Here is a 24,915-nt window from a genome sequence, read left to right as displayed (position 1 = left end):
GGATGAGTACAAACATAAGCCACCATGACAATAAGCTCCTCAAAATGTCCAACTTAAGGACTTAAACTAAAAGTGCTAGGTGGGAGACACCCCACCATGGTAAACTCTTTCCATCCTCTTTTAGTTTTGTTTAATAAGTGATTTGAGTTGCCATTGTAGGTAGATTTTCATTTCATATTGATTTGTTTGTAAAGATTGGTTGTTAGTATGTTGTATTCATTAGTAGTAGATGAATAAATCCTAAAATCAAATTGCATTTTTGTGAATTGTTTGATATTTGATTGAATAAAGAAGAGTTTTGGACATTATAGGGAGCTCTTGGGCATTTTTTCTGCTTTTTGGGCAAAAAAAAAAAAAAAAAAGAAGGGGCATCGGCGCGCTAGCACGCTATGCGCGCGCGCGCGGATTTCACTTCTGCAACTTCTAGTACAAAAACCAGAGAGTTGTGCGCGCTTTGTGCTAGCATTGTGCTGGGAGCACAACCTCATCCATGCGTAAGCGCGCTGTGCGCGCGCGCGCGGATCGTCCCTGCTGCATCCACGCGTGAGCGCGCTGTGCGCGCGCGCGGATTTGCATCCTGCTTTTCTCCTTCCTCCTTTCTCCTTGTTTCCTCTTCTCTTCTTCTTTCTTTCTCATTTTTTTTCTTCTTCCTCTCTTGAAAGATTTTTTTTTCTTTTCTCTTTTACTATAAATAAAAAAAAAAAAGAAAAAGAAATTTTTTTTAATAATAAAAAAAAATATACAATAATAAATAAATAAATAAATAAATAAATAAAATACTAAAAAAAAAAATTTAAAAATATATAAAAAAAATTTTTTTTTTTCTCTTCTTCCATTTCCTTTTGTCTATTACATTTGCATACTTTTATTCTTTGCATTTTAATTCTATTTGTTCTCATTTTATTTTCTAAATTTCTCATTTTAATAATGGTGTTGAATTCTCTCACTCAATTGTTGAGAATTTCTTGCATTTGTTTTGGTGCTTCATGACTTGTTACATTAATTGTAATATTTGTCAACACACAAGATTAGTGCTTTAGTCCTTCCTAATTCATTACCCTTTGTTTTTTTTCTTGTACCGCTTCATCATTGAGTTAGGATAGAATCAAATGCTTTCATGCGTATCACTAATCTTGTTTTTGTCAATTCTTATTTGATCTTGATGCTCAATATACTCTCCATGCCTTAACTTTACTCTTGCATCAAGTATCAGTTGATATGCTTTTTGCTTATATTGATTTCTCACTCACATGTTGTAGCTACCATGTAGTAGAGAATCATACTCTTATTTGGCATTAGCCCCCGCCTATGTTCTATTTACTTTGATATCTTTGTTATAGGCTTAATTTTCTTTCTTTTTCTTTCCTTTTAGGATGGCCACCAAGAAAGGAGGAAACGGAAAAGCTTTTAAATTGGGCAACGAACAAGTCATCCGCACAACCTTTCGAAGAAGCTCATCAATTGTAGCAACCCATCCACCTTGCTCTTCTTTGCATGCACCGAGGATGGTGCAATCTTCAAGTGTGGGGAGGTCATTCGACCGATCTCCATGGGTAACAATTTCCTTTTCAACACCAAATTTTTTTATTTTTCTTTGTTAGAGTAGCTATTGCATTGCATGATAGGTTGCATGTTAGTTAGAATTTGTACATATTCTTACCACTTCTTTCATATTAGGACTACTTGGTTATGGTAATGATTTCTTTTCCAAAAAAAAAAAAAAAAAAACTATGTTTTTAGGGCACCCTACTAATTTGAAAATTTTTGTTAAACTTGCTTGAAAGAATTTATTTTGGAACATGGTTTTGAGTTAAGAACACAAGCTTGTGAGATTTGAGCCTAATGGTGTGGTTACATCTTATAACCACTTATTTTCCTTCTTGCGTGTAATTGTTCTCTTTCTATGATTGTAATCTTTGATTTGTTTGAATCTATATGTCCCATTATTCCTTGTATTCATGCATTTATATGATTGAGGCCATCATTTCATTAGCTCACTTATCCAAATAGCCTTACCTTTTACTCTCCTTTGTTAGCCGATTTTGAGCCTACGCTTAACCCACTTGTTCTTATTTTAGCACATTACAAGCCTTAAAGCGGAAAACAATGAATGTCCTTTATTTGGATCTTTGATTGGCTTAGGCTAGTGAGTGTGAGTGTCATCCAAGAGTGGGAAAACTTTGGGACATTGGTTGGGATAAAAGGGTGTTTGTGTTTTGTATTTTTATATTGGGGAATTGGTACATACTCATGTATTGATTAAATGTATAGACCTTATGCATTGATGTTCTTGTATATAGTTTGAAAGAAAAAGAAAAAGATGAAAAGAAAAAGAAATAAAAGTGAAAAAGAAAAAAAGAAAAGAAAAGAAAAGAAAAATGTATATAGAAAAGGAAAGAAAAAAAAAGCAATAAAGGGGACAAAATGCCCCAAAGTGAAGCTCAATAAGAATCAATGCATAAGTGTTGTGAAATGAAAAGAAAATGCATGAGTATGTGAAAAAGTGAGGAATGGGTAGTTAGATTAGTACTTAATTGTATAGGTCATTATATAGGTTAGGTGGGAAAGTTTAAGTTAATCAAAGATTCAAATCCTAAGTCCACTAGCCATATATGATCCTACCTTGACCCTAGCCCCATTACAACCTAAAGAAAAGACCTCATGATACATGTATGCATGCATTGAATAATTGTTGATTGTTAGAAGAAAAACAAATTTTGGAAAGCATGATTAGGGGAGAATTGAGAGAATCAACCCCAAACACCGAGCGACTAGAGTGCAAACACTTTCGGTGAGGGTTCGATGCTCAATTCCTTGATTCCCGGCTTTCATGAGCGTTCTTCTCGCAAGTCTACTTGAACTTCCTTTTGATATTCGAATTGGTAGGATTCATGAATTGTTATATGATCTTGGCCCTACTTGTGCACGTATGACTTGGAGGATTGATTTATTTTTAACCAAGTAGGTAAAACCATTTTGCATTTAGTTGCATATAGTTTAGGTTGCATATAGTTTATTTACATTGAATAAATGTTGATACCCTTTATTTCTCTCTTGGCTTAAGCATGAGGACATGCTTGGTTTAAGTGTGGGGAGGTTGACAAACCCCATTTGTAGGGTTTATCTTGTATTGATTTTTGGGGATTTTATCACCTTTTACCCATATTTATTCAAGAAATAGCATGGTTTTGTATATTCTCCTTTAATTGTGCTTGAATGTGAAAACATGCTTTTTAGGACTCAAAATAGCTAAATTTAATTCACCTTGATTCTATTAGATGCCTTGATATGTTTGTTAAGTGATTTAAGGTTTAAGAGGCAAAGATTGGATCAAGGAAATGAAGGAAGAAAGCATGAAAAGTTGGAGAACTCATGAAGAAATGAAAGAACCGGAAAGCTGTCAAGCCGACCTCTTTGCACTTAAACGACAATAACTTGAGCTACAGAGGTCCAATTGATGCGGTTCTAGTTGGGTTGGAAAGCTAACATCCGGAGCTTCGAAACGATATAAGATTTGCCATAGTTGCATCGCGCATAGGGGCGCGCACGCGCACAGTACGTGGACGCGCCGATGGTGGCACATGACCCACTTAATGCAAATGTGGCCAGCGATTTTAGAAGCCTTGTGGGCCCAATCCAACTCATTTCTGATGCTATTTAAGCCAAGGATTAAAGGGGAATCAACATACTTTTAGACACTTTTAATCATTAGTCATAGTTTAGTTTTAGAAATAGTTAGAGTTAGAGAGAGAAGCTCTCCCTTCTCTCTAGAATTAGGATTAGGAATTAGGGTTAGATTAGGATCTTATAGTTCTAGATTTAATTCAAGTCTTCTTCTACTTCTACCTTCAATTGATAATTGCCACACTTTGGTCCTTCTCTCTATCCCTATTCTCTTGTTGTAATTTCTCTTATTTTGTTTCTAGGTTTTGTAATTGAGATACTCTTGTTCTCTCTATTTTCTTTCAATAATGCAATTTGAGGTAATTCATGATAATTGTGATTTCCTTGATTGTTGTTGTTAATTCTTTACATTCAATTGTAGTTAGAATTCATTCTTGTTGTGATTGACTATACTTTTCTTTTGTGCCTTCCAAGTGTTTGATTAAATGCTTGGAAGAATGTTAGACTAGAATTTTATGTTCTTGGCTTGAGAAGGTAACTTAGGATTTCTTGAGTCACTAGTGTCCAATTGATTGATAGTTGATAGCCATTAACTCTAGCCTTCATTAATCCAATTAGTGGAAAGCTAGGACTTATGGACTAGGATTGGTATAACTCACTTGACTTTCCTTTGTTAATCGATTTAAGGATGACTAAGTGGGATTAATCCTTGCAACTACCATACTTGTGGCTAGTGATAATGATGAAGACCCTTGACAACCAAACCTTGCCAAGACCATTTTTGTGAATAAAGTTTTCCTACCATTTACTATTCACATTCCTCATCCAAAACCCCAAAATAAACAAGTCCATAACCAATAACAAGAACACTACCCTGCAAGTCCTTGAGAGACGACCCGAGGTTTAAATACTTCGGTTTATAGATTTTAGGGGTTTGTACTTGTGACAAACAAATTTTTGCATGAAATGATTATTGTTGGTTTAGAGACTATACTTCAACGAGATTTTATTTGTGAAATTCTATACCATCAAAAATCCATTCATCAGGTCACAATATGGAGGTCATTTCGGAGGTGAACGAACAGCCGCCAAGGTCCTCCAATGTGGCTTCTACTGGCCTACACTCTACAGAGATTCCCGAGAGTTTGTACGTAACTGTGACAGTTGCCAGAGAGTTGGTAATTTGCCTCACAGTTACGCCATGCCTCAACAAGGAATCTTGGAGATTGAGTTGTTTGACGTATGGGGTATTGATTTCATGGGGCCTTTCCCACCATCATACTCAAACACTTATATTCTGGTGGCAGTTGACTATGTATCAAAATGGGTTGAGGCCATTGCCACACCCACCAATGATACTAAAACAGTGCTGAAGTTCCTCCAGAAATATATATTCAGCAGGTTTGGTTTTCCCAGGGTACTAATCAGTGATGGGGGCTCTCACTTCTACAACAAACAGCTTTACTCTGCCATGGTCCGGTATGGGATTCACCACAAGGTGGCGACTCCATATCATCCACAGACAAATGGGCAAGCTGAAGTCTCTAACAGAGAACTAAAAAGAATCCTGGAACGGACTGTAAGTACCCGTAGAAAGGATTGGGCATGAAGCTTGGATGATACTCTGTGGGCTTACAGAACAGCATTCAAGACTCCTATAGGGACCTCTCCATACCAACTTGTGTATGGTAAGGCATGCCACCTACCCGTGGAACTGGAACATAAAGCCTACTGGGCAACCAGATTCCTAAACTTTGATGCCAAATTAGCTGGAGAAAAAAGATTGCTCCAGCTAAATGAGCTAGAGGAATTCAGATTCACTGCTTTCGAAAATGCCAAGCTTTATAAAGAGAAATAAAAAAAGTGGCATGATAGAAAGCTGTCATCTAGAATCTTTGAACCAGGACAAAAGGTTCTGTTGTTTAACTCTAGGCTCAGGCTATTCCCCGGGAAACTGAAGTCCCGGTGGAGGGGACCATATGTGATTACAAGTGTATCACCATATGTTTTTCTATAATTTCAGGTATTTTCTGGCTGAAGTTGAGGGAGCTGAGCAGAAATCTGATTCAGGCTGAAAAAGGACTGCTGATGCTGTTGGATTCTGACCTCCCTGCACTCGGAATGGATTTTCTGGAGCTACAGGATTCCAAATGGCGCGCTTCTAATTGCGTCGGAAAGTAGACATCCAGGGCTTTCCAGCAATATATAATAGTCCATACTTTGATCAAGGATAGACGACGTAAACTGGCGTTCAACGCCAGTTCCATGTTGCAGTCTGGCGTCCAGCGCCAGATACAAGTTACAAGTTGGAGTTCAACGCCAGAAAAGGATCCAAAGCTGGTGTTGAACGCCCAAAACAGCCCTATGCACGTGATTAGCTTTTGTCTTAGCCCCAGCACACACCAAGTGGGCCCCAGAAGTGGATTTCTGCACTATCCATCTTAGTTTACTCATTTTCTGTAAACCTAGTTTACTAGTCTAGTATTTAAACAACTTTTAGAGACTTGTCTTGTATCTCATGACATTTTAGATCTGAAATTTGTACCTTTTGATGGCATGAGTCTCTAAACTCCATTGTTGGGGGTGAGGAGCTTTGCTGTGTCTCGATGAATTAATGCAAGTATTTCTGTTTTCCATTCAAACATGCGTGTTCCTATCTAAGATATCCATTCGCACTTCAATATGAATGTGTGAACGTGACAATCATCATCATTCCTCCACGAATGCGTGCCTGACAACCACTTATGTTCCACCGTAGAATGAATGAATATCTCTTAGATCTCTTAATCAGAATCTTCGTGGTATAAGCTAGATTGATGGCAGCATTCAAGAGTATCCAGAAAGTCTAAACCTTCTCTGTGGTATTTCGAGTAGGATTCAGGGATTGAATGACTGTGACGAGCTTCAAACTCGCGAGTGCTGGGCGTAGTGACAGACGCAAAAGGATAGTAAATCCTATTCCGGTACGATTGAGAACCTGCAGATGATTAGCCGTGCGGTGACAGCGCATCTGGACCCTTTTCATTGGAAGGATGGATGGTAGCGATTGACAACGATGATCCACCAACACACAGCTTGCCATAGGAGGACGTGCGTGCGTGAATTAGAAAACAGAGAAAAGCAGAATTTCAGAAGACAAAGCATCTCCAAAACTACAACATACTCTCCATCATTGCATACAAGTATAATTTGTGTTCTTCCCTTTTATTCCTTGCAATCAAATTTGATAAGTGAATTATTTTATTGTTTTCCTGACTAATAGTTATAAGATAACCATAGATTGCTTCAAGCCAACAATCTCCATGGGATCGACCCATACTCACGTAAGGTATCACTTGGACGACCCAGTGCACTTGCTGGTTAGTGGTACGAGTTGTAAAAAGTGTGATTTACAATTTCGTGCACCACGTATCTCTTTGGTTTCTGATCTACGGACCGAGTCCAGAGGTTAGAACCTTCGTGGTATAGGCTAGAACCAATTGGCAGCATTCTTGGAATCCAGAAAGTTTAAACCTTGTCTGTGGTATTTCGAGTAGGATCTGGAAAGGGATGACTGTAAAGAGCTTCAAACCTGCGAATGTGGGGCACAAGTGACAGTGTGCAAAAGGACAATGGTCCTATTCCAATGCTAGCGGGAACCGACAGATGATTAGCCGTGCGGTGACAGTGCATATGGTTTTGTTTTCATCTGAGAGGATCATACAGCCTGCCATGGAAAGAGCCGTGCGTGTTTGGAGAAGAAGACAGTAGGAAAGCAGAGATTCAGATGACAGAGCATCTCCCGAACCTCAACCTGTTTCTCACTACTGAATTATAAGTACTGTTTATTTCATGTTATTTATTTTCATAAATATAACCACTATTATCATTAATCTCCTAACTGAGATTTACAAAATAGCCATAGCTTGCTTCAAGCCGACAATCTCTGTGGGATCGACCCTTACTCACGTAAGGTATTACTTGGACGACCCAGTGCACTTGCTGGTTAGTTGTGCGGAGTTGTGAAAAGTGTAATCACAATTTCGTGCACCATACTACCACCCCCAGATGACGAAGACAAGGAGGTTACTATTCTGTGGGGTGGGTGGGTGCACGAGAAGCCTCCATCCAGACGCCGTTCTTGAGCTAGAGTAGTGGTGGAGGCCGCTCAGCCTTCATCTTCCACAGCAACAGTAGGACCCTCCTCTACTTCGGCAGCCGCAACACCTTTGCCACCACCACCAGCACCTGAGCCGACATACCTGCTAGTACAGCGCCTATTTTGCTTCATGGAGCGCGGGGAGCGTCATATCATTCGACATCTCGATCGCATAGACTAGGTGTTTGTATCGCAGGGCATTGAGCTACCTCAGCTCCCAGACTCCCCCGCCTTCGATGAGCAGGATCAGGAGGAGGAGCATATTGAAGAGCCGACTCAGCAGGAGACACCACCAGAGACACAGGCCACCACAGCGGTTCCGCAGCCATTGAGGACTCACAGCCAGCACCACAGCCTGAGCCTGAGCCACAGCTCGGCACCAATGTTGACCCACAGCCTGTGCTTCAGCAGTAGCATCGAGGACGATGCTTCATCCTAAAGTGTGGGGAGGTCACCATTCGTGACCGGTGGATAGCATTTGTGTGGTGAACTTTTGGACATTTATCTTCTAGTTTCTGCTACTTTATTTCATTTTGCACTTTATCTTTGAGATCACTTTGAGACTATTGTATATATTTGTTATCTTGGAATTATTTTATCTTAGTCATCGCATTTTTCACCTTAGATTGTGTTCCGAGGGTTACCTGAAACTGTAGGTCGATCTTGGATGAGATCTTCTGTACGGGTCGGAGATGACATGTCTGGCTGGCTGGTGGCGGCCGGAGCTGTTATGTCCGACTCGTTGGACTGGCTGCACTTCTAATCCTTGGTCACCGGAGGGTGGGAGGTACCTGCAAGAGACTCCGATGCTCAAGTTAGCATGGGTATTGAGCAGGTTTATTGTAGAATCTGAGTATGAATTATACTTGGGTGCTCCAGTGTATTTATAGTAGTGTGGGCTGACCTTTCCGATAAGATAAGTTAGTTATCTTATCTTATCTTATCTTTGGGTGGGGTCAGTGATGAGCGGATATTTTATACGCTTTTTGGGGATAATTTCATATAGTTTAGAGTATGTTTTAGTTAGTTTTTAGTCTATTTCTAGTAGTTTTTAGGAAAAATTTATATTTCTAGACTTTACTATGAGTTGTGTGTTTTTCTGTAATTTCAGGTATTTTTCTGGCTGAAATTGAAGGAGCTGAGCAAAAATCTGATTCAGGCTGAAAAAGGACTGCTGATGCTGTTGGATTCTGACCTCCCTGCACTCAAAGTGGATTTTCTGGAGCTACAGAACTCGAAAGGGCATGCTTCCAATTGCATTTGAAAGTAGACATCCAGAGCTTTCCAGCAATATATAATAGTCCATACTTTGCACAAGGATAGACGACGTAAACTGGCGTTCAACGCCAGTTCTCTGCCCAATTCTGGCGTCCAGCGCTAGAAAAGGATCAAAAGCTGGAGTTGAACGCCCAAACTGGCATAAAAACTGGCGTTCAACTCCACAAATGGCCTCTGCACGTGAATTGCTTAAGTCTCAGCCCCAGCACACACCAAGTGGGCCCCAGCACACACCAAGTGGGCCCCAGAAGTGGACCTCTGCATCATCCATCATAGTCCACTCATATTTTGTAACCCTAGGCTACTAGTTTAGTATTTAAACAACTTTTAGAGACTTATTTTGTATCTCATGACATATTTCAGATCTAAACTTTGTATTCTCTGACGGCATGAGTCTCTGAACCTCATTGTTGGGGGTGAGGAGCTCTGCTGTATCTCGATGAATTAATGCAAGTATTTCTGTTTTCTATTCAAACACGCTTGTCCCTATCTAAGATGTTCATTCGCGCTTAACTGTGATGGAGGTGATGATCTGTGACATTCATCACCTTCCTCAAACCACGAACGTGTGCCTGACAACCACTTCCGTTCTATATCCGATTGAATGAGTATCTCTTAGATTCCTTAATCAGAATCTTCGTGGTATAAGCTAGAACTGATGGCGGCATTCATGAGAATCCGGAAAGTCTAAACCTTGTCTGTGGTATTCCGAGTAGGATTCAAGGATTGAATGACTGTGACGAGCTTCAAACTCCTGAAGGCTGGGCGTTAGTGACAGACGCAAAAGGATAGTAAATCCTATTCCAACCGGATCGAGAACCAACCGGTGATTAGCCGTGCTGTGACAGAGCGCGTGAGCGTAGTTTTCACTGGAAGGATGGAAGGTAGCTATTGACAACGGTGATCCACCAACACACAGCTTGCCATAGGAGGACGTGCGTGCGTGAACAAGAAGACAGAGGAAAGCAGAGATTCAGAAGACAAAGCATCTCCAAAACTCCAACATATTCTCCATTACTGCATAACAAGTAACCTTTAATCCATGCTCTATTGTTTATTCGCAATTCAACTGATAAACATAATTGACTTCCTGACTAAGATTTACAAGATAACCATAGATTGCTTCAAACCAACAATCTCCGTGGGATTCGACCCTTACTCACGTGAGGTATTACTTGGACGACCCAGTGCACTTGTTGGTTAGTGGTACGCGTTGTGAAAAGTGTGATTCACAATTCGTGCACCAAGTTTTTGGCGCCGTTGCCGGGGATTGTTCGTGTTTGAACAACTGACGGATTATTTTGTTGCTTAGATTAGGAAAAATCTTTCTTTTTTTTGGTTTAGAGTCTTTTATTATTTATCCCTTGTTAAAATACTTTAAACTTATAGCTCAGTTATTTAGAACGTGGTGTTTATGTTCATGATAATTGGCTATCGTATTTTTTAAAACCTTTTTCAAAAATAATTTTTCTATTAAATCCTGTGCCAAACTTTAAGTTTGGTGTTTTCAAAAATAATCTTTCTTAAAATTTTTGAAGGTCCCATAACTCATTTGGCTAGAGCGTTAATCTGTGTTCTTGGTAATTGGGTTAGAATCTTTTATACTCTTTTCAAAACCTTCTTTTTCAAAAATATTTTTTTTCTATTAAATCTTGTGCAAAACTTAAAGTTTGGTGTTTTCTTGTTGATTTCCCTTTGATTTTCGAAAATTTTGGTTTGGTTTTCTAAAAATTTTAAGTTTGGTGTTCTTCCTTCATGTTCTTGTGTTCTTGTGAGTCTTCAAAGTGTTCTTGAGTTTCCTTGTGTCTTGATCTTAAAATTTTTAAGTTTGGTGTTCCTTGGTGTTTTCCCTCCAAAATTTTCAAAAACAAGGAGCATTAGATCTAAAAATTTTAAATCTTGTACTATCTTATTGTTTTTCTCTCTCCTCACTAAATTCAAAAATATCTTTTCAAAATATCTCTTCTAACTTCCTAACTTCTTATCTTTTCAAAATTTGTTTCAACTAACTAACTAACTTTTTGTTTGTTTCTTAACTTTTTCAAAACTACCTAACTAACTCTCTCTCTCTAATTTTCGAAAATATCTTCCCTCTTTTTCAAAAATTTCCTTTTTTTTAACTAATTATTTTTAATCTTTTTTTACGAAAAAAAAAAATTTTTTTTACTTCAAAATTCAAATTCTTTTTAGTTATTTTATTTTATTTAAGTATTTACTTCTTATAAAATAAAATAAATAAAAAGGTAAATCAGTCCAAGTTATATCCATAGATCCATCATGGACATAAGTGGAAATGAACAGTCCAGGAGGACTCTGGGGTCATATTCTAACCCCTCTACTGCTTCATATGGAAGTAGCATCTGCATACCCTCCATTGGAGTCAGTAGCTTTGAGTTGAATCCTCAGCTCATTATCATGGTGCAACAAAGTTGCCAGTATTCCGGTCTTCCACAGGAAGAACCTACAGAGTTTCTGGCACAATTTTTACAAATTGCTGACACAGTACATGATAAGAAAATAGATCAGGACGTCTACAGACTATTACTGTTTCCATTTGCTGTAAAAGATCAAGCCAAGAGGTGGTTAAATAACCAACCTAAGGCCAGCATAAGAACATGGAAACAGCTGACAGAAAAATTCCTGAATCAATATTTCCCTCCAAAAAGGATGACACAGCTAAGGCTGGACATCCAAGGCTTTAAACAAGGAGATAATGAATCTCTTTATGATGCCTGGGAGAGATACAAAGAGATGCTACGAAAATGCCCCTCTGAAATGTTTTCAGAGTGGGTTCAGTTAGACATCTTCTACTATGGGCTTGCAGAAGGAGCTCAGATGTCTTTAGATTACTCAGCTGGTGGATCTATCCATATGAGAAAGACAATTGAAGAAGCTCAAGAGCTCATTGATACAGTTGCCAGGAATCAGCATCTGTATCTAAGCAGCAACCCTTCCATGAATGAAGAGGTTAAAACAGTAACTGCTGAATTCAGTACTGTAAAACAAGCTGCTGAATTCAATCAGCAATTAGATTTTCTAACAAAACAGCTAGCTGAATTCAAAGACAGGTTACAGGAGACAAGGATAGCTAATATACATATGGACGAACAGTTTAAGCAAACAAAGCAGCAGCTATCAAAGCAAATAGCAGAAGAATGCCAAGCAGTTCAATTAAGAAGTGGGAAAACATTAAATACCCCACCTCAAGGCATCAAAAATTCAAGAAATGAGCGACCCACCAAAGATTCCCCTGAGGACAGTAAGAGCCCAGGGAAAAATAATTCTGGCACTAAAACGCCAGAAAATGGGTGGAAGGCTGGCGCTGAACGCCCAGACCATGCCCAAAACTGGCGTTCAGCGCCAGAAAGAAGGCAGGATTGGCGTTCAACGCCAGAAATGGGCAAGAATCTGGCGTTGAACGCCCAAAGAGGGCATAATCCAGCGTTGAACGCCCAAAATGGGCACATTTCTGGCGTTCAGGCGCCAGGAACAGACAGTGAGCTGGCGTCTAACGTCACTCCAGCTTCTGACTCTGGCATTCAATTGCCAGTGAGGGATCAGACACACACAAGTGCTGACAACAACCCCTCTAAAAAGGCTTCTTTAACCACTAAGGTTGAGGAATATAAAGCCAAGATACCTTATCCTCAAAAACTCCGGAAAGAGGAGCAGGATAAGCAATTTGCTCGCTTTGCAGATTATCTAAGGACTCTTGAAATAAAGATTCCATTTGCAGAGGCACTTGAGCAAATACCTTCTTATGCCAAGTTCATGAAAGAGATCTTGAGTCATAAAAAGGAGTGGAGAGAAACAGAAAGAGTTCTCCTCACTGAAGAATGCAGTGCAGTCATTCTGAAAAGCTTTCCTGAAAAGCTTAAAGACCCTGGGAGTTTTCTGATACCATGCATATTAGAAGGTGATTGCACCAAGACAGCTTTATGCGATCTTGGGGCAAGCATCAACCTGATACCCGCATCCACTATCAGGAAGCTTGGCTTAACTGATGAAGTTAAACCAACCCGGATATGTCTCCAACTTGCTGATGGTTCCACTAAATACCCATCAGGCATAATTAAGGACATGATTGTCAGAGTTGGGCCATTCACCTTTCCTACTGACTTTGTTGTGCTGGAAATGGAGGAGCACAAGAGTGCTACTCTCATTCTAGGAAGACCCTTCCTAGCAACTGGACGATCCCTCATTGACGTCCAACAGGGGGAAATAACCCTGAGAGTCAACGATGATGAGTTCAAGTTGAACGCTGTCAAAGCCATGCAGCATCCAGACACATCAACAGACTGCATGAAAGTTGACCTTATTGACTCTTTGGTAGAAGAGATCAACATGGCTGAGAGTCTCGAATCAGAGTTGGAAGACATCTTTAAAGATGTTCAGCCTGATTTGGAGGATTCAGGGGACATGAAAGAGCCTCTGAACTTTCTTCTGAAAGAGGAAAAACCTCCTAAACCAGAGCTCAAGCCACTGCCACCATCCTTGAAATATGCATTTCTAGGAGAAGGTGACACCTTTCCAGTGATCATAAGCTCTGTTTTAAATTCACAGGAAGAGGAAGCACTTATTCAAGTGCTAAGGACACACAAGACAGCTCTTGGGTGGTCCATAGGTGACCTTAAGGGCATAAGCCCAGCTAGATGCATGCACAAAATCCTACTGGAGGATAATGCCAAACCAGTGGTTCAACCACAGAGGCGGCTAAATCCAGCCATGAAGGAAGTGGTGTAGAAAGAGGTCACCAAATTACTAGAGGCTGGGATTATTTATCCCATTTCTGATAGCCCCTGGGTGAGCCCTGTTCAAGTCGTCCCAAAAAAGGGAGGCATGACAGTGATTCATAATGAAAAAAATGAACTGGTTCCTACAAGAACAGTTACAGGGTGGTGCATGTGTATTGACTACAGAAGGCTCAATACAGCCACCAAAAAGGATCATTTTCCTTTACCATTCATAGACCAGATGCTAGAGAGACTAGTAGGTCATGATTATTACTGCTTTTTGGATGGCTACTCAGGCTATAACCAGATTGCAGTAGATCCCCAGGATCAAGAGAAAACAGCATTCACATGTCCATCCGGAGTGTTTGCTTATAGAAGGATGCCATTTGGGCTATGTAATGCGCCTGCAACCTTCCAGAGATGCATGCTCTCTATTTTCTCTGACATGGTGGAAAAATTTTTGGCAGTCTTCATGGATGACTTCTCCGTATATGGAGACTCATTCAGCTCCTGTCTTGATCACCTGAAACTTGTTTTGAGAAGATGCCAAGAAACCAACCTAGTTTTAAACTGGGAAAAGTGTCACTTCATGGTGACTGAAGGAATTGTTCTTGGGCATAAAATCTCAAACAAGGGAATAGAGGTGGATCAAGCAAAAATAGAGGTAATTGAAAAATTACTACCACCTGCCAATGTTAAGGCAATCAGAAGCTTTCTGGGGCATACAGGATTCTATAGGAGGTTTATAAAGGATTTTTCAAAAATCGCAAAACCTCTAAGCAACCTGCTAGCTGCTGACACGCCATTTGTGTTTGACACAGCATGCCTGCAGGCGTTTGAAACGCTGAAAGCTAAGCTGGTCACAGCACCAGTCATTTATGCACCAGACTGGACATTACCATTTGAGCTAATGTGTGATGCCAGTGATCATGCCATTGGTGCAGTATTGGGACAGAGGCATGACAAGCTTCTGCATGTCATTTATTATGCCAGTCGCATTTTAAATGATGCCCAGAAAAATTACACAACCACAGAAAAGGAATTACTTGCAGTGGTTTACGCCATTGACAAGTTCAGATCCTACTTAGTAGGATCAAAGGTGATTGTGTACACTGACCATGCTGCTCTTAAGTATCTACTCACAAAGCAGGATTCAAAACCCAGGCTCATCAGATGGGTATTGCTTCTGCAAGAGTTTGATATAGAAATAAGAGACAGAAAAGGGACAGAGAACCAAGTAGCTGATCATCTGTCTCGGATAGAGCCATTGGAAGGGACGTCCCTCCCCTTCCTTGAGATCTCTGAGACGTTCCCTGATGAGCATCTATTTGCCATTCAGGAAGCACCATGGTTTGCCGATATTGCAAACTATAAAGCTGCAAGGTTCATACCCAAGGAGTACAATAGAATACAAAAAAAGAAACTAATTACTGATGCAAAGTACTACTTGTGGGATGAGCCCTATCTCTTTAAGAGATGTGCAGACGGAATTATCCGTAGGTGTGTCCCCAGAGAGGAAGCACAGAGAATCCTATGGCATTGCCATGGAACTCAATATGGAGGCCATTTCGGAGGTGAGCGAACAGCCACCAAGGTCCTCCAATGTGGCTTCTATTGGCCCACACTCTATAAAGATTCCCGAGAGTTTGTACGTAATTGTGACAGTTGCCAAAGAGCTGGTAATCTGCCTCATGGTTACGCCATGCCTCAACAAGGAATCTTGGAAATAGAGTTGTTTGATGTATGGGGAATTGACTTCTTGGGACCTTTCCCACCATCATACTCAAACACTTATATTCTGGTGGCAGTGGATTATGTATCAAAATGGGTTGAGGCTATTGCCACACCCAACAATGATACTAAAACGGTGCTGAAGTTCCTCCAGAAACATATTTTTAGCAGGTTTGGTGTCCCTAGAGTACTAATCAGTGATGGGGGCACTCACTTCTGCAATAAACAGCTTTACTCTGCCATGGTTCGGTATGGAATTCGCCACAAGGTGGCCACTCCATATCATCCACAAACCAACGGGCAAGCTGAAGTCTCTAACAGAGAATTAAAGAGAATCCTGGAACGGACAGTAAATACCCGTAGAAAGGATTGGGCAAGGAGCTTGGATGATGCTCTGTGGGCTTACAGAACAGCATTCAAGACCCCTATAGGGACCTCTCCATACCAACTGGTGTATGGTAAGGCATGTCACCTGCCCGTGGAACTGGAGCATAAGGCCTACTGGGCAACCAGATTCCTAAACTTTGATGCCAAATTAGCAGGAGAAAAAAGATTGCTCCAGCTGAATGAGCTAGAGGAGTTCAGATTCACAGCTTTCGAAAATGCCAAGCTATATAAAGAAAAATAAAAAAAGTGGCATGACAGAAAGCTGTCATCTAGAATCTTTGAACCAGGACAAAAGGTTCTGTTGTTTAACTCTAGACTCAGGCTATTCCCCAGGAAACTGAAATCCCGGTGGAGGGGACCATACGTGATTACAAGTGTATCACCATATGGTTATGTGGAGCTTCAAGATATTGATTCTGATAAGAAGTTCATTGTCAATGGACAGAGAATCAAGCATTATCTTGAGGGAAACATTGAGCAAGAATGCTCAAGGCTGAAGCTAGATTAAAAGCTCAGCAAGGACCAGCTAAAGACAATAAAGAAGCGCTTGCTGGGAGGCAACCCAGCCATGGGGCAACAATCCTCTAAGCATTTTTGCCCTATTTTTATTTTTATTTGTTTATATAAAGTTCACTGACACTAAGGTAAAGAATCATTTGCATAAGTTTACAGGGTTACAGAAGGAATCTACACACAAAACAGAGATAGGGAGCTTACTGGCAAGAAAACGCCAGTGAAGGCCATTTTGGGCGTTCAGCGCCCAAAATGGGCATCCAGTGGGCGCTGAACGCCAGTAAGGATAGCTATCTGGTGTTCAACGCCAGAAAAGGGCAACAACTGGGCGTTGAACGCCCAGGAGAGCAGCATTTGGGCGTTGAACGCCGTGTTTCGGCGTTCAAACGCCAGGATGGTGGGGAGGAGCTCTCCTTCTACCCATCTCCTTCTTTTTCTTTTGCTTGAGGACAAGCAAAGCTCTAAGTTTGGTGTGCTTATCCGTGATCACTAAGATCATGGCCCCTAAAGGAAAACAACCCACTCCAAGAGGAGCAAGGGCGTGATTTAAAGGAACTGAAGCGCCATAAATTCTCTCTTGAAGGACCAAGCACCTCACAGACTAGAGGAACATCCACTTCCCAAACCTCAAGGTTGTTGAGTTCTAATCTTAGCCTTAACTCTGTGATAACTGTTCTTATTTTAATTTTACCTTAGGAGTCATATAGTAGTAATTAGTATCTATTTTGATTTTATCTCCAATTAAGCTATAGTTTATTTTTCTCATCATCAGCAAACATGAATAAAGTAGTAGATCTTTTGAATAAGAAGCAATAAAATTTTGAGTTTTAATAAGAAAAATTCTAATTAGTTAAATGTGGTGGCAATGCTTTCTGTCTTCTGAATGAATGCTTGAACAGTGCATATATCTTTTGAATTTGTTGTTTAAGACTGTTAAATATGTTGGCTCTTGAAAGAATGATGAACATGAGACATGTTATTGAGAATCTGAAAAATCATAAAAATGATTCTTGAAACAAGAAAAAGCAGCAAAGAACAAAGCTTGCAGAAAAGAAAGAAAAAAAAAAAAGGAGAAAGCAAGCAGAAAAAGCCAAAGCTCTTAAAACCAAAAGGCAAGAGCAAAAAGCCAAAGCCCTTAAAACCAAAAGGCAAGGGTAATAAAAAGGATCCCAAGGCTTTGAGCATCAGTGGATAGGAGGGCCAAAAAGGAATAAAATCCTGGCCTAAGCAGCTAAATCAAGCTGTCCCTAACCATGTGCTTGTGGCGTGAAGGTGTCAAGTGAAAACTTGAGACTAAGCGGTTAAAGTCAAGGTCCAAAGCAAAAAGAAGAGTGTGCTTAAGAACTCTGGACACCTCTAATTGGGGACTTTAGCAAAGCTGAGTCACAATCTGAAAAGGTTCACCCAGTTATGTGTCTGTGGCATTTATGTATCCGGTAGTAATACTGGAAAACAAAGTGCTTAGGGCCACGGCCAAGACTCATAAAGAAGCTGTGTTCAAGAATCATCACACTAAACTAAGAGAATCAATAACACTATCTGAATTCTGAGTTCCTATAGATGCCAATCACTCTGAGCTTCAATGGATAAAGTGAGATGCCAAAACTGTTCAGAAGCAAAAAGCTACTAGTCCCGCTCATCTAATTAGAATCTGAGCTTCATGCAAAAAAAAAAAAACTCTGAGATATTATTGCTTCTCAACCTACTAGTCTTCTATTTTATTTGTCTAGTTGCTTGAGGACAAGCAACAGTTTAAGTTTGGTGTTGTGATGAGCGGATATTTTATACGCTTTTTGGGGATAATTTCATATAGTTTAGAGTATGTTTTAGTTAGTTTTTAGTCTATTTCTAGTAGTTCTTAGGAAAAATTTATATTTCTGGACTTTACTATGAGTTGTGAGTTTTTCTGTAATTTCAGGTATTTTTCTGGCTGAAATTGAAGGAGCTGAGCAAAAATCTGATTTAGGCTGAAAAAGGACTGCTGATGCTGTTGGATTCTGACCTCCCTGCACTCAAAGTGGATTTTCTGGAGCTACAGAACTCAAAATGGCATGATTCCAATTGCATTGGAAAGTAGACATCCAGGGCTTTCCAGAAATATATAATAGTCTATACTTTGCACAAGGATAGACGACGTAAACTGGCGTTCAACGCCAGTTCTCTGCCCAATTCTGGCGTCCAGCGCCAGAAAAGGATCAAAAGCTGGAGTTGAACGCCCAAACTGGCATAAAAACTGGCGTTCAACTCCACAAATGGCCTCTGCACGTGAATTGCTTAAGTCTCAGCCCCAGCACACACCAAGTGGGCCCCAGCACACACCAAGTGGGCCCCAGAAGTGGACCTCTGCATCATCCATCATAGTCCACTCATATTTTGTAACCCTAGGCTACTAGTTTAGTATTTAAACAACTTTTAGAGACTTATTTTGTATCTCATGACATATTTCAGATCTAAACTTTGTATTCTCTAACGGCATGAGTCTCTGAACCTCATTGTTGGGGGTGAGGAGCTCTGCTGTATCTCGATGAATTAATGCAAGTATTTCTGTTTTCCATTCAAACACGCTTGTCCCTATCTAAGATGTTCATTCGCGCTTAACTGTGATGGAGGTGATGATCTGTGACATTCATCACCTTCCTCAAACCACGAACGTGTGCCTGACAACCACCTCCGTTCTATATCCGATTGAATGAGTATCTCTTAGATTCCTTAATCAGAATCTTCGTGGTATAAGCTAGAACTGATGGCGGCATTCATGAGAATCCGGAAAGTCTAAACCTTGTCTGTGGTATTCCGAGTAGGATTCAAGGATTGAATGACTGTGACGAGCTTCAAACTCCTGAAGGCTGGGCGTTAGTGACAGACGCAAAAGGATAGTAAATCCTATTCCAACCGGATCGAGAACCAACCGGTGATTAGCCGTGCTGTGACAGAGCGCGTGAGCGTAGTTTTCACTGGAAGGATGGAAGGTAGCCATTGACAACGGTGATCCACCAACACACAGCTTGCCATAGGAGGACGTGCGTGCGTGAACAAGAAGACAGAGGAAAGCAGAGATTCAGAAGACAAAGCATCTCCAAAACTCCAACATATTCTCCATTACTGCATAACAAGTAACCTTTAATCCATGCTCTATTGTTTATTCGCAATTCAACTGATAAACATAATTGACTTCCTGACTAAGATTTACAAGATAACCATAGATTGCTTCAAACCAACAATCTCTGTGGGATTCGACCCTTACTCACGTGAGGTATTACTTGGACGACCCAGTGCACTTGCTGGTTAGTGGTACGCGTTGTGAAAAGTGTGATTCATAATTCGTGCACCAGTCAGCTTATCTTCAAGGGAACCGCCTTTATCTCTTTAGACTTGGACTGCCTTTGGATTTGGGTTGTGTTCCTCTATTTGGGCCCTTTATTGGGCTTTCCTGTCGATTTGGCCGACCTCTTTGAGAAGAGGTCGGGTAGCCTGACCTGAAGAGGTCGGTCGCTTTGTCGCCAATCATCCCAGGTTGGATAGCTCGACCCAGGGTGTGAACAGTGTCCTTGCTTGAGCTCGGTCTTTTTTTGCTGAGGTCAAGTCCTTGACTTCGGTCTTTCTCTAGTGAAGCCGAACTCAAGCATTTTGTCGATTCCTTTCTTTGTAGAGCCTTTTTGAATGTGGAACGTTTTCCTTTAAAAGCGCGCGCTTTTATATCGGCACTTTGGGAACGTGCGAGGGTTTAATACCCTCATTAATTGACTTCAAATGCCCCGTTTCCCATTGTTTTTATTTTGAACTTTGCCATCAAAAACGGTTTCTCTTCTTCGTTCCTCTTCGTAACTTCTCCCTTTACTCTCACATTTTCCGTTTTTCCTTAGAGTTTCGCAGTTTCTTCCTGTGACGCCTTCTCTACTACCGCTTTCTGTGGAAAAGGAGTGATTCTGGATTTCACCCTCTGTCTTCTTCCGGTGAATTTTTTCCGTTCGAGGGGTGGCTCTGTCGCTTCTTGCTTCTTCAGCTTTTTTTCGAGGTTTTCTTCTATTTTCCAGGTTCGATTTTTCCTCCTCTGTCATTTTTTATGTCTGAATTTGATTTTGTTTGGAGGAAGTTTGGATCTTTCTGCTTTTACTGTGCCTGATTGTTGCGTGTTCTGGAGTTTCTTTGTCTTTTGTATGAATTTTTTCGTCTTTCCTGTTGCTTGATGCTTTTAGGGCTTTTTCCTGTTATCACCGTTTCTGCTTGTGCTTTCGATGATGGTTTTTGTTTGATTCTGGAGAAAAGGTTGTGTCTTTGACGATTCTCTGCTTGGCATGTTTGGCATTGTCGAAGCTTTTTGTAAAAAGATAGTGGCTTTGATGACTTTTTGTATTTTGTTTTGTTTGGGGGACGTCGAGACGTAAGCTGTAGATTTTTCCTGAAAACCTTGCTTTGTCACTGCCTCCAAAGGATGCCCCAGGACTTTGGTTTGAGTCTTGGGGTTTTCCTTTTCTGTTTGTTTGTCTGTATCATATTAGTCGAGTTGCTTTGCCCCTCTTCCGATATGTTTTTTAGTAATCCAATCTTCTTTTCTTTTTGTAGGATTAGTTGGCCTCATGTCTTCTCGCAATAACGTTGTAGAGATGTCTTCCAAAGTTCCCGAGGGGATGTCCGATTGGCTGAACTCCCTTGTCCTAATGTGTGTCTCTGTCGTGGATGCTGAATTTTGTGTAGAGCTGAGAAAACGTCATAGGATTTGTGGTAACAGTGCTCGAGAGAGGGATTATGAGCTTGTAGCTCCTGACTCTGATGAGAGAGTTTGTTTTCCTACTTTTGTCGAGTGGGAGTGTCCCTTCTTCTATGCCTATGAATATTTCTTCAGCCAGTTGGACGTTACCTTTCCTTTTACTGCTTTCGAGACCGACTTGTTGTGGTCATGTAACATTGCTCCATCCCAGCTTCATCCGAATTCCTGGGGTTTTATCAAGATATTTCAACTGCTTTGCCAAGAGTTAGGCATAACACCTTCTCAAACTCTTTTTCTCTATCTTTTTGTCTCGGCCAAGCCTGGAGGTTCTTCTAAAAAGAAAGCTTCCTGGGTTTCTTTTAGATCGGCCCAGGGGCATAAAGTTTTTGCCATGTATGATGAGTCTTTTAAAGATTTTAAGAATTATTTCTTCCGAGTCCGTGCTGTTGAGGGGGTCCGCCCCTTTTTTCTTGATGAGAATGACGAGCCTGCTTTTCCTCTAGAGTGGCAAAAGAATGTGAGAGTGCCACGTTATACATGGGAGATGCTTAATGAGGTTGAGTGGGCTTTTGTAGTTGTTCTTGAAGATTTGTAGGGGGAACCACCCCATCTGGATACAAAAAGATTCTTGAGTGATCCATCTTTGGTTCGAACTGCTTTGGGTACTGTCTGACTTGTTTCTATACTTGTTTCTTAGTTTTTCTTCTCCTATGTTGTAACTCGTCATTATGGTTGATTCTATATTTTCAGAGATGTCAAAAAACAATGATTCCATGAAGGCCTACAAGAAGGCGAAGAAGGCTGCTGCTGCTCAAAACATCTCGGCCAAGGCGGCCGGAGAGGGATCTTCTCAAGTTCCAGTGAAGCCGCCCGTGCCGAGTTCTCCTGGGCCAAGAAAGGTGATCCCCAGTCCTCGAGTTCGTCTGATTGATCTCCACAGACTTCTGTCATTACTTCTGGTGCTCCTCCCAACAAGAAACAGAAAACAATTGAGGCCTTTAACCTTGACGCCCCTGATTTTAATGCAATCGAGTTCGTAGATCAGCAAATCGGTCCCTACGGTACCCTCTCCATGGATGATGTGTCAATCCTTCGCCATCTGGATTTTATGACCCAAAACAGTGTTAAAATGGCCTATATAGGGGCTGCCCTATACTGAACTACTCAGAATCTTCCTCTCCATGCCACCAAAGAATTTATGGAGGAGGCTAAACAGGAGTTCGACCGAATGAAGGGCCTGAAGGAAGAGCTTGAGGTAAAGGTAGCCAAGTTGGAGAAGGATCTGGAGAACCAAAAGGCGAGTTCCCTTGCTCTGGCGGCTTCTGTGCGGTTGGCCGTGGACACGTCATTGAGGCATAAAGACAGTTATGTTACATCTTATCGGGAGGTGGTACGCCTGAGGGAGGAGTTGGAGAATGCCCGAGCTGATTACTCCGAGCTCCAAGGTCATCTTGTTGGCAGCGTAACTGCTGCCTATGAGAACTTGAGGGAGCAGGTTCGGATTATTGCTCCCCAGGCCGACCTTACTCTTTTCAGCCTGGATAATGTTGTGAGGGATGGTAAGATTGTCTCTGATGACCAGGATGATGATAATGTTGAACCTCCCCCTGTGTCTTCTGCCAAAGTGTCAACCTCTTCAGTTCCTCCAGTTGTGTCTGATCCGGATTGCCAAATTCTGAACCGGGATGATGGAACCGTGGATGCTGTGCCTATTCAGACTCGCCTTCCTTCTCCTTGTACTGATGCTGTCGAAAAGGCTCCCGATCTTTGCTGATTTCTCTTGGATATTTTGTGTAAATAGCCCGGCTTGTGGGCTTTTGAACTCTTTTTTTGTAGTTTGGATATTTTTCTCGACTGTGGATACTCCTTTGGGTTGCTTGTTTAGCAACTCAAGTAGTTTTCAAGCTTTTGGGGCTGACCCTGAAGCTCGTTATAATATTGTATTTTATATCCTGCTCGTTTGCGCTTGTCTTAGCACTTTTTGGAGATGTTGGAGCCTTGCTTCTCGGCCTCTTTGGATCGCTTTGCACCCGTTGCTTGTGGGTTGACTCCTTTGAGGTCGTGAATGGGAGGGTCCAACTTGTTTCTCGGCTTTCTTGCTCTTGCTTGTATTTCTAGCAATCCATAGCCGATTTCTTTACGTTGGTCCTCGTCTTAGCTACCTTTGCAGTCCTCTTTCTTGGACCTTTGCTAGGTCTCTTTCAGGGACTACTTTTATAACTTGTTTGTGGGAGGTCGACTTCTTTACGTCATCTTTTTCTAAGTTATTTTTGTAATCCTCTTTCTTGGACCTTTGTCAGTTCTCTTTCAGGGATTACTTTTATAACTTTGTTAGTTGTAGGAGATCGACTTCTTTGCGTCATCTTTTTCCAAGTTCTTTTTGTAATCCTCTTTCTTGGACCTTTGTCAGGTCTCTTTCAGGGATTACTTATATAACTTGTTTGTAGGAGGTCGACTTCTTCATATCGTCCTCTTCTAAGTTATTTTGTAATCCTCTTTCTTGGACCTTTGTCAGGTCTCTTTCAGGGATTACTTATATAACTTATTTTTTTAGGAGACCGACTTCGTTAGGTCGATCTTTTCTAAGTTATTTTGTAATCCTCTTTCTTGGACCTTTGTCAGGTCTCTTTCAGGGATTACTTATATAACTTATTTTTGTAGGAGACCGACTTCGTTAGGTCGATCTTTTCTAAGTTATTTTGTATTCCTCTTTCTTGGACCTTTTGTCAGGTCTCTTTCAGGGATTACTTATATAACTTATTTTTGTAGGAGACCGACTTCGTTAGGTCGATCTTTTCTAAGTTATTTTGTAATCCTCTTTCTTGGACCTTTGTCAGGTCTCTTTCAGGGATTACTTATATAACTTATTTTTGTAGGAGACTGATGCAAGGCATCTTAGGCTAGTTTCACTAGCCTTTTTCTTTTATTTTTAGTTGTTTTATGCATTTTCTTGAGCCTTAAGTAATCATTTTGGGCCAAATAGTCATGCTTGTCTTAAATCATTCAACATGAAGATTTTGATGCAAATTCCATGAGTTTTTAGTTATATTCCTTGAATGCTATGAATGGAAGAATTCTCATGAAATTTTGCAAGACTTTGATGCAATTGTTTGGATGATTTCAGGAAAGAAGAGGCTAGGCAAGGAAGCAACAAAATCAATAAAGGAAGCTTGAATATCACATGTGGAGTTTAAGTTCCAGTTTAAGCTTAAACTGGAGCTTAAACGCCAGAATCATGAAGGCTAAGAAATGCTGGAATTGAAGTTTAACCTCCAGTTTGACCTTAAACTGGAGGTTAAACGCCAGAATGAAAAGTCTCACCAAGGAAGCATTCCACGTTTAACCTCCAGTTTGACCTCAAACTGGAGGTTAAACGCCAGAATGATAATGCCACTCAGGAGGGAGTTCCACGTTTAACCTCCAGTTTGACCTCAAACTGGAGGTTAAACACCAGAATGGGAAAAAGCACCAGGAGCCATTTCCACGTTTAAGCTCCAGTTTGACCTCAAACTGGAGCTTAAACGTGTTCGACCAAGTTTTCTCCTCCAGGGTTGCTCTCTCCATTTCCACGTTTAAGCTCCAGTTTGACCTCAAACTGGAGCTTAAACGTGTTCGACCTCCAGGGCTACCTTTTCCATTTCCACGTTTAAGCATCAGTTTAACCTTAAACTGAAGCTTAAACGTGTTATATGGAACAGCTTGACCATGCCTTCTTCAAACATAAATAACTTGAGCTACAAAACTCCAAATGAGGTGATTCAAAATGCATTGGAAAGAAGACATCTAGAGCTTTCCAAGCATAT

At 40.8% G+C, this 24,915-nt stretch overlaps 1 pseudogene; it reads right to left on the bottom strand.

The window, feature by feature from the left end:
* Positions 1-7,771: 7,771 nt before the first annotated feature.
* The window catches only part of LOC148548068 (uncharacterized), a 29,487-nt pseudogene continuing 12,343 nt past the window's right edge, over positions 7,772-24,915 (bottom strand).

Source organism: Arachis ipaensis, chromosome B8 (genome assembly GCF_059453495.1).
Source record: "Arachis ipaensis isolate K30076 ecotype BB chromosome B8, ASM5945349v1, whole genome shotgun sequence".
Classification (NCBI taxonomy): Eukaryota; Viridiplantae; Streptophyta; class Magnoliopsida; order Fabales; family Fabaceae; genus Arachis; species Arachis ipaensis.
The sequence above is the reverse complement of the archived record's forward strand: the minus strand, read 5'-3'. Positions and strand labels throughout refer to the sequence as shown.